The sequence below is a fragment of the Oncorhynchus kisutch genome, linkage group LG28 (assembly GCF_002021735.2).
Source record: "Oncorhynchus kisutch isolate 150728-3 linkage group LG28, Okis_V2, whole genome shotgun sequence".
NCBI classification, from domain to species: domain Eukaryota; kingdom Metazoa; phylum Chordata; class Actinopteri; order Salmoniformes; family Salmonidae; genus Oncorhynchus; species Oncorhynchus kisutch.
Window position 1 is genome coordinate 42,650,188 of NC_034201.2, and position 16,907 is coordinate 42,667,094.

Genomic DNA, 16,907 nt, shown 5'->3' on the forward strand with positions numbered 1-16,907 from the left:
AGATGAGAGAGAGAGAGAGTGCGAGAGACACGAAAAGAGAAGAGAACAGGAGATGACTCGAGAATTGAATGAAGATCGAAAGAAGAGGAGAGATAGTTTAAGCTGACAGACAGAGAGAAGAGAGAGAGAGAGAAGAGAGAGAGGAGAGAGGGAGAGAGAGACAGAGAGAGAGAGACAGAGAGAGACAGGGAGAAAGAGACAGAGAGACGGAGAGAGAGAGAGAGGTAGAGACAGAGAGAGGGAGAGACAGAGAGAGGGAGAGAGAGACAGAGAGAGAGAGAGAGACAGAGAGAGAGACATAGAGGGAGAGACAGAGAGAGGGAGAGAGAGACAGAGAGAGGGAGAGAGAGAGAGACTAATCTTAAGGAAAGCTTTGACTATGTACAGACTTAGTGAGCATAACCTTGCTATTGAGAAAGGCCTCCGTAGGCAGACATGGCTCTCAAGAGAAGACAGGCTATGTGCTCTCTGCCCACAAAATGAGGTGGAAACTGAGCTGCACTTCCTAACCTCCTGCCAAATGTATGACGATATTAGAGACACATATTTTCCTCAGATTACACAGATCCACAAAGAGAGGGAGAGACAGAGGAATCAGTGTGTGTGACTGATGCATGGCCAATAAAAGGTTGAGATAATAACAGACAGACAGAGGCCTTGCCTGCGTATCACCTGATCTAGATTGACCCAGTCTGAGCCTCCCCCCCACGCAGCCCACTGTTTATAGGCAGGCCCAATGAACAAGCCATTTCCTCATCTGCGTCACCATCTTCCATTTTCATTTCCTGCCACAGGCAGACCAGTGACGCAGATAGCAAACCTTTGCTTTGACAGACACACACAGCTGCCCCCTTAAGTCTACCTCGTTTTAATGACAAGCCCTTCCTGTAACTTACAGAGGAGGAGTGGCCAACAGCATTCACCAGTCAGTGTACAGTGTAGTACTGTTCAACAGTGTACTAAACACAACTGATTTCATCCTGATTTCAACAGTGTACTAAACACAACTGATTTCATCCTGAATTCAACAGTGTACTAAACACAACTGATTTCATCCTGAATTCAACAGTGTACTAAACACAACTGATGGTTAGCAGATGTTATTGCAAGTGTAGTGAAGTGCTTGTGCTTCTAGTTCCGACAGTGCAGCAATATCTAACAAGTAATCTAACAATTCCCCAACAACGACCTAATACACACAAATCTAAAGGGGTGAATGAGTTGTTGTGAAATTGTTAGGTTAGATTGCTTGTTAGATATTACTTCATGGTCGGAACTAGCAGCACAAGCATTTCACTACACTCGCATTACCATCTGCTAACCATGTGTATGTGACAAATAAGATTGGATTTGAGAATATGTACATATAAGTATATGGATGAGCGATGGCCGAGTGGCATAGGCAAGGTGCAATAGATGGTATAAAATACATTATATACATATGATATAAGTAATGTCAGATATGTAAACATTATTAAAGTGGCATTGTTTAAAGTGACTAGTGATTCATTGGCACTTTAAATAATAATGTTGACATATCTTTTCATCACTCATATCATATTGTGACGCCCCTCCCACTCTGTCTGCCGTATTCTCTCTTTCCTCTTGTTTCCTTATTAGGATGCCGGTGGGCGGAGCCGGGAGGGTCGTCAGCTACATGGGAAACACCTGGGCCAGGTGTGTCCCAGGATAAATAACCCACTTCCCCATTCATGGAGGAGACTCTCTCCATGCAGACACACCTGGGCCCGGTGTCTCCCAGTATAAATACACCACTTCCCCATTCATGGAGGAGACTCTCTCCATGCAGACACACCTGGGCCCTGTGTCTCCCAGGATAAATACACCACTTCCCCATTCATGGAGGAGACTCTCTCCATGCAGACACACCTGGGCCCGGTGTCTCCCAGGATAAATACACCACTTCCCCATTCATGGAGGAGACTCTCTCCATGCAGACACACCTGGGCCCGGTGTCTCCCAGTATAAATACACCACTTCCCCATTCATGGAGGAGACTCTCTCCATGCAGACACACCTGGGCCCTGTGTCTCCCAGGATAAATACACCACTTCCCCATTCATGGAGGAGACTCTCTCCATGCAGACACACCTGGGCCCGGTGTCTCCCAGGATAAATACACCACTTCCCCATTCATGGAGGAGACTCTCTCCATGCAGACACACCTGGGCCCTGTGTCTCCCAGGATAAATACACCACTTCCCCATTCATGGAGGAGACTCTCTCCATGCAGACACACCTGGGCCCTGTGTCTCCCAGGATAAATACACCACTTCCCCATTCATGGAGGAGACTCTCTCCATGCAGACACACCTGGGCCCTGTGTCTCCCAGGATAAATACACCACTTCCCCATTCATGGAGGAGACTCTCTCCATGCAGACACCTTTATAGATTTTGTTGTGTATCTTGGTGGTTTTTGGTTGTTTGCTTTGGCATCTTTCAACACCCTCGATTATCACATTCATGCATGCAAAACACTCACTTACACTACTGATGACTGATTACACACACCATTGTATATTATACTTAGTTACTTATGTAATAAATATATATGTTGTTATTCCTTATCTCCACGTTGTCTCCCTTTTGTTATGGGCTTTGAGCCGGTTCGTGACAATATACTGTATTTTATACCATCTATTGGACCTTGCCTATGCCGCTCGGCCATCGCTCATCCATATATTTATAAGTACATATTGTTTAACAAAAACTGTTTAAAAGACATAGCCTGAATACATCTACTACCCAAGAATAGTAACATTATTGATCATAGTCTGCTGCTGGAAAAACGTATGTGTTATGGCTTTACACCCCCTGCTTTAATGTGGATAAAGAGTTAGCTGTCTAACAGAACACAGAGGGTGTTCTTTAATGGAAGCCTCTCAAATATAATCCAGGTAGAATCAGGAATTCCCCAGGGCAGCTGTTTAGGCCCTTTGCTTTTTAAAGTTTTTACTAACGACATGCCACTGACTTTGAGTAAAGCCAGAGTTTCTATGTATGCGAATGACTCAACGCTATACACGTCAGCAACTGAAATTACTGCAACACTCAACAAAGAACTGCAGTTAGTTTCAGAGTGGGTGGCAAGGAATAAGTTAGCCCTAAAACTAAAAGCATTGTATTTGGAACAAAATACTCACTCAACCCTAAACCTCAACTAAATCTTGTAATAAATAATGTGGAAATTGAGCAAGTTGAGAGAACTAAACTGCTTGGAGTAAAACTAGATTGTAAACTGTCATAGTCGAAACTGTATAATAAAGCAATGCTCTGCCTTCCCACTACAGGCCCTAGTTTCTACCTTCTTAACACTACTATCAACAAGGCAGGTCCTACAGGCCCTAGTTTCTACCTTCTTAACACTACTATCAACAAGGCAGGTCCTACAGGCCCTAGTTTCTACCTTCTTAACACTACTATCAACAAGGCAGGTCCTATAGGCCCTAGTTTCTACCTTCTTAACACTACTATCAACAAGGCAGGTCCTACAGGCCCTAGTTTCTACCTTCTTAACACTATTGTCAACACGGCAGGTCCTACAGGCCCTAGTTTTGTCACACCCTGACTTCTGTTCAGTCATGTGGTCAAGTGCCACAAAAAAAGGACTTTGCAATTGCAAAAATTGCAATTGGCTCAGAACAGGGCAGCACGGCTAGCACTTGGATGTACACAGAGAGCTAATATTAATAATATGAATGTCAATCTCTCCTGGCTGAAAGTGGAGGAGAGATTGACTTCCTCACAAATTTTATTTATGAGAGGTATTTGACATGTTGAATGCACCAAGCTGTCTATCTAAACTACTGGCACACAGCTCGGACACCCATACATACCCCACAAGACATGCCACGAGGTCTCTTCACAGTCACCAAGTCCAGAACAGGCTATGGGAGGCACACAGTACTACATAGAGCTACACAGAACTACATTCCACATCAAGTGACTGATACAAGCAGTAGAATCAGATTTTAAAAAACGATTAAAAAACACCTTATGGAACAGTGGGGACTGTGAAGCAACACAAACATTGGCACAGACACACATTTACTAAACTAGGCAAGTCAGTTAAGAACACATTCTTATTTTCAATGACGGCCTAGGAACTGTGGGTTAACTGCCTTGTTCAGGGGCAGAAGGACAGATTTTCACCTTGTCAGCTCGGGGGATAATCTTGCAACCTTACAGTGAACTAGTCCAACGCAATAACGACCTGCCTCTCTCTCGTTGCACTCCACAAGGAGACTGCCTATTACGCGAATGCAGTAAGCCAAGGTAAGTTGCTAGCTAGCATTAAACTTATCTTATAAAAAACAATCAATCATAATCACTAGTTAACTACACATGGTTGATGATATTACTAGATATTATCTAGCGTGTCCTGCGTTGCATATAATCTGACTGAGCATACAAGCATACAAGTATCTGACTGAGCGGTGGTAGGCAGAAGCAGGCGTGTAAACATTCATTCAAACAGCGCTTTCGTGCGTTTTGCCAGCAGCTCTTCGTTGTGCGTCAAGCATTGCGCTGTTTATGACTTCAAGCCTATCAACTCCAGAGATGAGGCTGGTGTAACCGAAGTGGAATGGCTAGCTTTAATAATTAATAATTATCATTATTACAAATAAACAAAAAATCGTCCAATTAATCGGTATCGGCTTTTTTGGTCCTCCAATAATCGGTATTGGCGTTGAAAAGTCATAATCGGTCGACCTCTAATACACACTCATGGATTTAGTACTGTAGATATGTGGTAGTGGTGGAGTAGGGGCCTGAGGGCACACAGAGTGTTGTGAAATGTTTTTAAATTGTATAAACTGTCACGTTCTGACCTTAGTTATTTTGTTTTCTGTCTTTGTGTATATGAGATAGTTAGCTGACAGAGAGAGAGAGATAGAGACAGAGAGGGAGAGAGAGAGCGAGAGAATGAATGAGAGATCGAAAGAGAGGAGAGATAGCTGACAGACAGAGAGAGACCACCAGACAGGACGTTTCGTTTCGTGTCATTCTCTTTGTTATTTTTGTTTTAGTGTTCTGTGTTTAATAAATTCATCATGAACACATACGACGCTGCGCATTGGTCCTCCGATCCTTCAGAATCCTCAGACGAGGACGACAAACGTTACATAAACGGATTTAGCCTAGTGGTTAGAGAGTTGGACTAGTAACCGAAAGGTTGCAAGTTCAAATCCCTGAGCTGACAAGGTACAAATCTGTCGTTTTGCCCCTGAACAGGCAGTTAACCCACTGTTCCTAGGCCGTCATTGAAAATAAGAATTTGTTCTTAACTGACTTGCCTAGTTAAATAAAGGTACAAATAAATAAAATACTCCTGCTCCCCCCTCTCCGTCGCTCCATGTCGCCGGTCTACTAACCACTGGCTGTCAACCATCATTACGCACACCTGGCACCATCCTTACGCGCACCTACGCCTCATCATGAGACATACCTGGACTCCATCACTTCACTGATTACCTCCACTATATCGTTCAGTCCCTTAGTTCCATTCCTCAGGCAGTATTGGTGTGTTTCATGTCCAGACGCTACTCCTGTTTTGTATCGTTCCATGTTTCTTGTATTATTTAACTTCCCCTTGCAGCTGCTTCTCGACTCCCAGTGTCTCCGTTACAGTTCTATGAGATAATAGCAGTCAGTTAACATGACCTTTATGAATTATAAAGCCTTCATGTGTTTTTTTGTTATCACATCAATTCATCAAAATTCACAAGTGGCGTCAACTGATGGAGATGATCTTATAGAACAAAACGTATAAGATCTCCTGAGACTGTGTTTACCACAGACCTTACAGTGAGGGAAAAAAGTACTTGATCCCCTGTTGATTTTGCCCACTGACAAAGAAATGATCAGTCTATAATTTTAATGGTAGGTTTATTTGAACAGTGAGAGACAGAATAACAGCAAAAGAATCCAGACAAACGTATGACAAAAATGTTATAAATTGATTTGCATTTTAATGAGGGAAATAAGTATTTGACCCCTCTGCAAAACATGACTTAGTACTTGGTGGCAAAACCCTTGTTGGCAATCACAGAGGTCAGACGTTTCTCGTAGTTGGCTACCAGGTTTGCACACGTCTCAGCAGGGATTTTGTCCCACTCCTCTTTGCAGATCTTCTCCAAGTCATTAAGGTTTCGAGGCTGACGTTTGGCAACTCGAACCTTCAGCTCCCTCCACAGACTTTCTATGGGATTAAGGTCTGGAGACTGGCTAGGCCACTCCAGGACCTTAATGTGCTTCTACTTGAGCCACTCCTTTGTTGCCTTGGCCGTGTGTTTTGGGTCCTTGTCATGCTGGAATACCCATCCACGACCCATTTTCAATGCCCTGGCTGAGGGAAGGAGGTTCTCACCCAAGATTTGACGGTACATGGCCCCATCCATCGTCCCTTTGATGCAGTGAAGTTGTCCTGTCCCCTTAGCAGGAAAACACCCCCAAAGCATAATGTTTCCACCTCCATGTTTGATGGTGGGGATGGTGTTCTTGGGGTCATAGGCAGCATTCCTCCTCCTCCAAACACGGCGAGTTGAGTTGATGCCAAAGAGCTCAATTTTGGTCTCATCTGACCACAACACTTTCACCCAGTTGTCCTCTGAATCATTCAGATGTTCATTGGCAAACTTCAGACGGGCATGTATATGTGCTTTCTTGAGCAGTGAGACCTTGCGGGCGCTGCAGGATTTCAGTCCTTCACGGCGTAGTGTGTTACCAATTGTTTTCTTGGTGACTATGGTCCCAGCTACCTTGAGATCATTGACAGGATCCTCCCGTGTAGTTCTGGGCTGATTCCTCACCGTTCCCATGATCATTGCAACTCCACGAGGTGAGATCTTGCATGGAGCCCTAGGCCGAGGGAGATTGACAGTTCTTTTGTGTTTCTTCCATTTGCGAATAATCACATCAACTGTTGTCACCTTCTCACCAAGCTGCTTGGCGATGGTCTTGTAGCCCATTCCAGCCTTGTGTAGGTCTACAATCTTGTCCCTGACATCCTTGGAGAGCTCTTTGGTCTTGGCCACCGTGGAGAGTTTGGAATCTGATTGATTGCTTCTGTGGACAGGTGTCTTTTATACAGGTAACAAACTGAGATTATAGGAGCACTCCTTTTAAGAGTGTGCTCCTAATCTCAGCTCGTTACCTGTATAAAAGACACCTGGGAGCCAGTAATCTTTCTGATTGAGAGGGGTCAAATACTTATTTCCCTCATTAAAATGCAAATCAATTAATACAATTTTTGACGTGTTTTTCTTGATTTTTTTGTTGTTATTCTGTCTCACTGTTCAAGTAAACCTACCATTACAATTATAGACTGATCACTTCTTTGTCAGTGGGCAAACGTACAAAATCATCAGGGGATCAAAAACTTTTTCCCCTCACTATATGTTCAGCGGTTATCCAAAAACCCTACAAAAAACGCAGTTCATTTTCCCTATAGACTTTGGTCAAACGAACCATGGCGGAGATAGTGCCTACAAAAAGACGCCATTACTATTTCTCTCTATATAATCCAGAACCCTTAAACTGTGGCCTCATCCGTCTGTAGCGCCACTATTTCCTCCTTTGGGTCACCTGTTGGCATTTGGATGATCTGAGCTTAAAGTGCACTTTTAGAAGACAACACCCAACCTAGAAAAGCCCGGAAACTGCGCAGTGAAGTGCGTAGAATCCTCTGTTAACCGTGGGGTTTAAAGAGGAGAAGGAGGAGGAGAAGTCCCAGATAAGGAATGTCCTGCATGCCTCACTACCTCCCTGCTGCCTGCCACGTGGTGGGACCCTGTCCCTGATGACCAGCGTTCCTCTCACAGACACCATCAGTCCCATTTCCTCTATGTGCCTGCCTGCCCCCAGGCTATCTGCTATCAGCTCATCTCAAGAGCCTCTGATAAGTTTACCACTAACTGGAGAAAGAGAGAGAGAGAGAGAGAGAGTGCGAGCGACAGAGCTGCTGTCTGTGCATATCAACCCTCATTTAACCAGCTCCATCCCATGTTTCATCAGTCCTTAGTCATTACAAAAGATCCAAACAACACACAGGAAGGAAAGCTGGAAAAATAACAGCAGGCCAGGCAGCTCACTGAGAGAGACTAACACCCAGGCAGCTCACTGAGAGAGACTAACACCCAGGCAGCTCACTGAGAGAGACTAACACCCAGGCAGCTCACTGAGACAGACTAACACCCAGGCAGCTCACTGAGACAGACTAACACCCAGGCAGCTCACTGAGACAGACTAACACCCAGGCAGCTCACTGAGACAGACTAACACCCAGGCAGCTCACTGAGACAGACTAACACCCAGGCAGCTCACTGAGACAGACTAACACCCAGGCAGCTCACTGAGACAGACTAACACCAAGGCAGCTCACTGAGAGACTAACACCCAGGCAGCTCACTGAGACAGACTAACACCCAGGCAGCTCACTGAGACAGACTAACACCCAGGCAGCTCACTGAGACAGACTAACACCCAGGCAGCTCACTGAGAGAGACTAACACCCAGGCAGCTCACTGAGAGACTAACACCCAGGCAGCTCACTGAGACAGACTAACACCCAGGCAGCTCACTGAGACAGACTAACACCAAGGCAGCTCACTGAGACAGACTAACACCCAGGCAGCTCACTGAGACAGACTAACACCCAGCCAGAGATGTTAGTATGCAAACAGTCAGTCAGTCCCACTATGAGATGTTAGTATGAGGTCAGCTGTGGACTAGCAAGTCTGCCAGTGTGACCAGTACAGGACAGCAGCAGGGGACAGCAGCAGGGGACAGCAGCAGAGGACAGCAGCAGGGAACAGCAGCAGGGGACAGCAGCAGAGGACAGCAGCAGAGGACAGCAGCTTAGGACAGCAGCAGAGGACAGCAGCAGGGGACCGAGTCCCACTGATAGAGACCTACTACATGGAGAAATGACAAGGGACCGGAGTTATTCCTGAACCTGACCAGAAGAAACCAGGCCTATAGTGATAGGAAAACCTCAGGACTCAGGAAATGACTGACACAAACTGAGATGCACCTAATACAAAGTATGTGATTCTTCTATATCCATAGATTGAGACCTCTATAGTATATGACTCTGGTCTGGACTTAGCCGTTGTGGGTCATGCTGACACTAAAATAGGATTTTGAGTGGTTTGTGTCCTCTTAGTCTCCCTGACCACTGATCATTAGGATCAGTTATAATGGCTGCTGTCATTGTCTGTGCAAGAGAGCCGAGTGAGATTGCAAATACTGCAGTGTTCTCTTTCACCGGCTGTGTCCATACACATGTACACAGGTCACATGACACGTGTCAAATGACACAAACTCCAACTGCAAGACACAGATCCGAGTGTACATCTGAGGTCGAACATGGCAGTAAGCTTGCCAGCCAGTGAAGTAGAGTCAGTCAGCTCAGGGTTGTGTTTGGCTGTTACATACAGGATACGGTCACTCACCATTGGCTCCATTTGACTAAAGCTCAATTCAAATTCTCCCCAAAATTTGCATTCATTCAAGAATTTCAAAGCATTGGATTGGTGTAAGACATTAGGTAGGAACTCCATCGTCACCAATCCAGTGTTGTTTTTTTCATCCTCGAGGGTGAGTGAATGAGTTAACAATCCTGTGTCACAACCCCCCCCCCCCACACATCTCTAATCGCCATGGCAACAGGGCCGGACAGGTGAGGCAGGGATGTCGTGAGGAGGAGGTCTGAGATCTCACACACTGCATTATTCAGCACGGGCATGTGTTTCTGGTTTCACCTCCCAACACACATACACAGTACCCCCACACACCTGGGTGCCTTGCTCTGCCAACCTGAGCTCCTCAACAGTAGTGTGAACTGTGACACAGGGCCTGTCTGTGAAGGTGGGCCCTATCAGCCTGCTGCTGCTGCTGAAGGCAGACATTATGACTAGCTAGGGGAAGGAGACACTGGCTGGCATACAACTGTGGGGTCACTGGGATGTGCCATGCATCAGCTGATCTTGGATTTGTTCTGTCCTGTCGCCTGGCTCTTTCCAGTGAAGCGCCTGAGGAGGGGGGCCAGGGTCAACGGCAAATGAGGAGGCAATTTTGAAGATAATTCTTCCTCTAATGGGATCAGTGACTTGAGGGCAAAGCGAAGCAAGTAGGAAAGCTGTAATGAATTTGGGGATGAACGAATGGAGAATATTACTCAACTAAATATTTTGTATTCCTCAGTTGGAAATGTAATGGTTTAAATGGCCTACAGTAAAAAGCATTTATAAGTGCTAAGGCCATTGAATAAAAGGAAATTGGTGTTAGTTGGAATTTAGATACAGTAAGAAACCATAGTATTGATTTCCTTTTTTTAAAGGAAATAATAGCACAGGCACATCAATAACTCAGTTGTGAAGTTAACACAACAGACAGGCTACTCCAATGTCTTATTATCCATGTTGTTCGCAAGCACAAACAACCGCTGAGGGGGTTAAAAACAGAAAAGTGGTGAGTGCATATGTATTCACCCCCTTTGCTATGAGATCTGGTGCAACCAATTTCCTTCAGAAGTCACATAATGAGTTAAATAAAGTCCACCTGTGTGCAATCTAAGTGTCACATGATCTGTCACATGATCTCAGTATATATACACCTGTTCTGAAAGGCCCCAGATTCTGCAACACCATTGTAAGGTTACGTTGTATTTGCAGTGAGATAGATAAAAGCCATTGAGGTTTGATGGGAGCTGCCTGGTGACCATTACTCTCCACCTGAATGCCAGAATCAAGATGGCTGCAAGGCTTTGGGCCTTTAAGTGTTCACTGACATTTATGGACATGATGAGATGTTTCAATACAGTGCCTTGCAAAAGTATTCATCCCCCTTGGCGTTTTTCCTATTTTGATGCATTACAACCTGTAATTTAAATAGATTTTTATTTTGATTTCATGTAATGGACATACACAAAATAAAAAACGTAAAAGTGGTTAGTGTATATGATGTATTCACCCCCTTTGCTATGAAGCCCCTAAATAAGATCTGGTGCAACCAATTACCTTCAGGAGTCACATAATTAGTTAAATAAGTCCACCTGTGTGCAATCTCAGTGTCACATGATCTCAGTATATATACACCTGAAATGCCCCAGAGTCTGCAACACCACTAAGCAAGGGGCAACACCAAGCAAGCGGCACCATGAAGACCAAGGAGCTCTCCAAACAGGTCAGGGACAAAGTTGTGGAGAAGTACAGATCAGGGTTGGGTTATAAAAAAAAGATCAAAAACTTTGAACATCCCACAGAGCACCATTAAATCCATTATTAAAAAATGGAAAGAATATGGCACCACAACAAACCTGCCAAGAGAGGGCCGCCCATCACAACTCACGGACCGGGCAAGGAGGGAGTTAATCAGAGAGGCAACAAAGAGACCAAAGATAACCCTGAAGGAGCTACAAAGCTATCTGTCCATAGGACCACTTTAAGCTGTACACTCCACAGAGCTGGGCTTTATGGAAGAATGGCCAGAAATAAAATAAGCAAACACATTTGGTGTTCCCCAAAAGGCATGTGGGAGACTCCCCAAAACATATGGAAGAAGATACTATGGTCAGATGAGACTAAAATGTAGCTTTTTGGCCATCAGTGAAAACGCTATGTCTGGGGAAAACCCAACACCTCCCATCACCCTGTCAACACCATCCCCACAGTGAAGCATGGTGGTGGCAGCATCATGCTGTGGGGATGTTTTTCATCCGCAGGGAAACTTGTCAGAATTGAAGGAATGAAGGATGGCGCTAAATACAGAGAACTTCTTGAGGGAAACCTGTTTCAGTCTTCCAGAGATTTGAGACTGGGACGAAGGTTCACCTCCAGCAGGACAATGACCCTAAGCATACTGCTAAAACAACACTTGAGCGGTTTAAGTGGAAACATTTAAATATCTTGGAATGGCCTCAATCCAATTGAGAATCTGTGGTATGACTTAAAGATTGCTGTACACAAGCGGAACCCATCCAACTTGAAGGAGCTGGAGCAGTTTTGCCTTGAAGAATGGGCAAAAATCCCAGTGGCTAGATGTGCCAAGCTTATAGAGACTTTACCCAAGAGACTTGAATCTGTAATTGCTGCAAAAGGTGTCTCTACAAAGTATTGACTTTGGGGGGGTGAATAGTTATGCATGCTCAAGTTGTTTTTTTTGTCTTAATTCGTGTTTGTTTCACAATAAAAAAATATTTTGCATCTTCAAAGTGGTAGGAATGTTGTGCAAATCAAATTATACAAACCCCCCCAAAAATCTATTTTAATTCCAGGTTGTAAGGCAACAAAATAAGAAAAATGCCAAGGGGGGTGAATACTTTCGCAAGCCACTGTAGCTAGGCCTATAGCCCTCTTAGTGACATTTTCTTGGACATTTTCACTAGGGCTGGGAATTGCCAGGGACCTCACGATACAATATTATTAGGTGCCACTACGATATGTATTGCGATTCTAACAATTCTATATGTATTGCGATTCGATACTGTAACGGTGTTCTTCGTTTGTCGAAAGAGAGTCGGACCGAAATGCAGCGTGGTGGTTACTCATGTCTTTAATGAAGGAAAAAATGACGATACATGAAATAACTAATAAATACAAAAACAACAAACGGAACGTGAAACTTATTACAGCCTATCTGGTGAACACTACACAGAGACAGGAACAATCACCCACGAAAGACAAAGCGAAACTCAAGCTACCTAAATACGGTTCCCAATCAGAGGCAACGAGAATCACCTGACAGCTGATTGAGAACCGCCTCAGGCAGCCAAGCCTATACAACACCCCTAATCAGCCGCGATCCCAAATACTACAAACCCCAATACGAAACACAACACACAAACCCATGTCACACCCTGGCCTGACCAAATATATAACGAAAACACAAAACACTATGCAGACTGGCAGCTCCTTGCAGACTGGCAGCTCCTTGCAGACTGACAGCTCTGGCTGCTTCATGCAGACTGACAGCTCCTTGCAGACTGGCAGCTCCTTGCAGACTGACAGCTCCCTGCAGACTGGCAGCTCCTTGCAGACTGGCAGCTCTGACTGCTCCATGCAGGCTGACAGCTCCTTGCAGACTGACAGCTCCCTGCAGACTGGCAGCTCCTTGCAGACTGACAGCTCTGACTGCTCCATGCAGGCTGACAGCTCCTTGCAGACTGGCAGCTCCTTGTAGACTGACAGCTCCCTGCAGACTGACAGCTCCTTGCAGACTGGCAGCTCCTTGCAGACTGGCAGCTCTGACTGCTCCATGCAGGCTGACAGCTCCTTGCAGACTGACAGCTCCCTGCAGACTGACAGCTCCTTGCAGACTGACAGCTCCCTGCAGACTGACAGCTCCCTGCAGACTGACAGCTCCTTGCAGACTGACAGCTCCCTGCAGACTGACAGCTCCTTGCAGACTGGCAGCTCCTTGCAGACTGGCAGCTCTGACTGCTCCATGCAGGCTGACAGCTCCTTGCAGACTGACAGCTCCCTGCAGACTGACAGCTCCTTGCAGACTGACAGCTCCCTGCAGACTGACAGCTCCCTGCAGACTGACAGCTCCTTGCAGACTGACAGCTCCCTGCAGACTGACAGCTCCCTGCAGACTGGCAGCTCCTTGCAGACTGACAGCTCCCTGCAGACTGGCAGCTCCCTGCAGACTGACAGCTCCTTACAGACTGACAGCTCCCTGCAGACTGACAGCTCCCTGCAGACTGACAGCTCCTTGCAGACTGACAGCTCCCTGCAGACTGACAGCTCCCTGCAGACTGACAGCTCCCTGCAGACTGACAGCTCCTTGCAGACTGACAGCTCCCTGCAGACTGGCAGCTCCCTGCAGACTGACAGCTCCTTGCAGACTGACAGCTCCCTGCAGACTGACAGCTCTGGCTGCTTCATGCAGACTGACAGCTCTAACAGCTCCATGCAGGCTGACAGCTCCTTGCAGACTGACAGCTCCTTGCAGACTGACAGCTCCTTGCAGGCTGACAGCACCCTGCAGACTGGCAGCTCAGGTTGCTTCAAACAGGCAGGAGGCTCCGGCAGCGCTGTAGAGAAGGAAGGCTCTGATAGCGCTGAACATGCGGGAGACTCCGACAGCGCAGGAGAGGAGGAAAACGCTGGCTGCGCTGAACAGGCGGGAGACTCCGACAGCGCAGGAGGGAAGGAAGGCTATGGCTGTGCTGAACAGGCGGGAGACTCCGACAGAGCAGGAGAGGCGAGGCGCACTGTAGGCCTGATGCGTGGTGCGGGCACTGGTGATACTGGAGCGAGGACACGCACAGGAAGCCTGGTGCGGGGAGCTGCTACCGGAGGACTGGTGTGTGGAGGTGGCTCTGGATAGACCGGACCGTGAAGGCGCACTGGAGCTCTTGAGCACCGAGCCTGCCCAAGCTTACCTGGCTCGATGCCCACTCTAGCCCGGCAAATACGAAGGGCTGGTATGAACCGTACCGGGCTATGCACCCGCACTGGAGACACCGTGCGCTCCATAGCATAACACGGTGTCTGCCCGGTCTCTCTAGCCCACCGGAAAGCACAGGGAGTTTGCGCAGGTCTCCTACCTGGCATAGCCATACTCCCTGTAAGCCCCCCCCCAATAATTTTTTGGGGTTGCTTCTCGGGCTTCCTTGCCAACCGTGTTCCCTCGTATCGCCGGCTCCTATCTCCTGCTGCCTCTGCTTCCTCCTTGGGGCGGCGATATTCACCAGGCTGAGCCCAGGGTCCTCTTCCGTCTAATATCATTTCCCAAGACCAGAAGTCCTTATATCGCTGCTCCTCATGATTAACAGGGAGAGTTGGCTCAGGTCTGACTCCTGACTCTGCCACTCTCTCCCTGAGCCCCCCCCCCCCAATACATTTTGGGGTGACTTTCAGGTTTCGCTCTGCGCCGCCGTGTTTTCCTTTTTGACTCCATTCGCCTATAGCCTTCTTCGCACTGCTCAAGCGAATCCCATGCGGGCTCCTGCACTCTCTCTGGGTCGGCCGCCCACCTGTCAATTTCTTCCCACGTCGTATACTCCATGCCATTGCTGTCCAATACGTCTTCCCATGTCCATTCCTCCTTTCGCTTTTCCTGCGGTCGCTGCCTGTAACCACGACAGCTCGGTCCGTGTGTGGTGGGTGATTCTGTAACGGCGTTCTTCGTTTGTCGAAAGAGAGTCGGACCGAAATGCAGCGTGGTGGTTACTCATGTCTTTAATGAAGGAAAAAATGACGATACATGAAATAACTAATAAATACAAAAACAACAAACGGAACATGAAACTTATTACAGCCTATCTGGTGAACACTACACAGAGACAGGAACAATCACCCACGAAAGACAAAGCGAAACTCAAGCTACCTAAATACAGTTCCCAATCAGAGGCAACGAGAATCACCTGACAGCTGATTGAGAACCGCCTCAGGCAGCCAAGCCTATACAACACCCCTAATCAGCCGCGATCCCAAATACTACAAACCCCAATACGAAATACAACACGTAAACCCCTGTCACACCCTGGCCTGACCAAATATATAACGAAAACACAAAACACTAAGACCAAGGCGTGACAGATACTGCAATTTTATTCCTTTTTCTCACTATATGTCTTCTGCAGAGCATGAAACAATTAGTTTTGATTAGTCATAGATGTAAAAGTGCTGAAAACATGTTGGTTGACTATTTAAAAAGAAGGAGAAGCTACAGGATGAACAAAAATACTGTTGTTTTGGCACAGGTACAGCTGACTAGCGCTAGCCAACACTACCTAGCACACACAAAAATAGATACGATGGCTGCGTTTCAAACTCATAAAAGACACCCCCTCCTCCACTTCCTCCTCCTCCACTTACCCTCGCCTTGGGGGAATCCCCGTCAACATCTTGGCCGTCGGTCCAAACGATTAGCCAAACAAAGGGAAGTTCGCAACATAAGCCCCTCAGCCCACGTTTGATGATCGAGTTTGCGAGTGTACAACTATGTTCACTTCGAAGCCTGAAACACCCCATAATTAAATTTGCGACGATTGTACATCCGCTAAGAAAAATCAGCCGAAACGTAAAACCTCAACATCAATATAGAGAAGTCAACATACAAGTGTAAATAAAAGCGAATGTAAATCAGTTATAAATTGTGTTACTAATGCACATAACAGGACAAACACGTCTCGGAAAAGTAATGCTGTTTTTGTTTGGTTAGCTTTTGGAAATTGTAGAACTAAAATATTTTCCTCCTTCAGAAGTTCCAGCTAGGCAGGCTAACGTTATTTAGCTAATTAATTAGCTAGCTATCATACAGTAGGCGTATATTAATAATGATATTGTTAATATAAGTAGACATGCAATCTTAATTGACAGTAGAGCATATAACGCACCGACAAGCTACCGGTGGCTGACAACACAATGGTCGTGGGACGAACGAGTGACGAATTTCCGGGGCAAGGGCGGTCAATTTAAAATGAATTCCTTTCTCCCTCGCCCTGCAAGTGTAAACTCATTAGACTTCATGATACGTCATCAGAAGTGTCCCCCCCCCCACCCCACACACACACTGACTGAGTATCTCTCTCTCAGATTCCAACTGCTAATTCATGTTTATTCATAAATACTGTAAATCTACCAAAGAAAGGTCTGTTAATTGCTCACTTGAATATATGCAGTTCAAGGAACCAAATTCATGAAATATGTTGTCTAGTACAGTCTAACCATATTCATGTATTGGCAATATCAGAGACTCACATGGACTCTTCTATTGAGGATGCTGAGATCTCTATACATGGAGACAGAAATAGATATGGAGGTGGAGCTTTACATCCAGAATCATATTCCAGCAAAACAACGTAAGGATGTAATGTTGAATGGATTGGAGGCGCTATGGGTACAGGTGTATTTACCACATTTGAAACCTATA

The 16,907-nt window shown here is 46.1% G+C and overlaps 1 protein-coding gene across 2 annotated transcripts in view; it reads right to left on the reverse strand.

Annotated features, from left to right (window-relative positions):
- The window catches only part of LOC109880018 (ubiquitin domain-containing protein 2), a 67,642-nt gene that overhangs the window by 40,475 nt on the left and 10,260 nt on the right, over window positions 1-16,907 (reverse strand). The gene's annotated exons all lie outside the window — the stretch shown is intronic.